Raw genomic sequence first — 1,233 nt, forward strand, 5'->3', positions numbered from 1 at the left:
GTGCAGAGAGAGAAAAAAATAATAATTTAAGAGCCAAAATCTATGAAAGCAGCAATTGTAAAGGCTCTCAAAAGTAATTATAATTTAAAAAAAACAAAACAAAACACCTAATTTAGGGGCACCTGGGTGGCTCAGGCGGTTAAGTGCCAACTCTTGGTTTCAACTCAGGTCGTGATCTCAGGATGGCGAGATCAAGCCCTGCATCAGGTTCCACACTCAAAACGGAGTCCACTTAAGATTCTTTCCCCTCCTTCTCCCTCCTCTTCTGCTCCTCCCCACCTCGCACTCTCTCTCTCTCAAATAAATAAATAAATAAACTCTTTTTAAAAAATAAAAATAAAAACCTAATGGAGATACGTTCGTTAGATTACTCCTTTCTGCCCGTGGACGCTGCCGAGTAAGCATCATTAAAGTCTCCCCTCCCACCACCGTCATGTCTAAGTCAGAGTCTCCCAAAGAGCCTGAACAGCTGCGGAAGCTCTTCATCGGAGGTTTGAGCTTTGAAACAACTGATGAGTCTGAGGAGTCATTTTGAGCAATGGGGAATGCTTAAGGACTGTGTGGTAATGAGAGATCCAAACACCAAGCGCTCCAGAAGCTTTGGGTTTGTCACGTATGCCACTGTGGAGGAGGTGGATTGCAGCCATGAATGCAAGGCCACACAAGGTGGATGGAAGAGTTATGGAACCAAAGAGGGCTGTCTCAAGAGAAGATTCTCAAAGACCTGGTGCCCACTTAACTGTGAAAAAGATTTTTGTTGGTGGCATTAAAAAAGACACTGAGGAACATCACCTAAAAGATTATTTTGAACAGTATGGAAAAATTGAAGTGATCGAGATCATGACTGACTGAGGCAGTGGCAGAAAGAGAGGTTTTGCTTTTGTAACATTTGATGACCATGACTCTGTAGACAAGATTGTCATTCAAAAATACCATACTGTGAATGGCCACAACTGTGAAGTAAGGAAAGCCCAATCTAAGCAAGAGATGGCTAGTGCTTCATCCAGCCAAAGAGGTCAAAGTGGTTCTGGAAACTTTGGTGGTGGTCGTGGAGGTGGTTTTGGTGGGAATGACAACTTTGGTCGTGGAGGGAACTTCAGTGGTCGAGGTGGCTTTGGTGGCAGTCGTGGTGGTGGATATGGTGGCAATGGGGATGGCTATGACGGATTTGGTAACGATGGAAGCAACTTTGGAGGTGGCGGAAGCTGTAATGATTTTGGCAATCACAACAAT

General features: G+C 44.2%; 1 pseudogene; it reads left to right on the forward strand.

Annotated features, from left to right (window-relative positions):
- The first annotated feature begins 347 nt into the window (after window positions 1-347).
- Window positions 348-1,230, forward strand: LOC102736992 (heterogeneous nuclear ribonucleoprotein A1 pseudogene; annotated as a pseudogene).
- Window positions 1,231-1,233: the final 3 nt, after the last annotated feature.

This window comes from Leptonychotes weddellii, unplaced genomic scaffold (genome assembly GCF_054177405.1).
Source record: "Leptonychotes weddellii isolate Sample4059 unplaced genomic scaffold, ASM5417740v2 HiC_scaffold_1864, whole genome shotgun sequence".
NCBI lineage: Eukaryota > Metazoa > Chordata > Mammalia > Carnivora > Phocidae > Leptonychotes > Leptonychotes weddellii.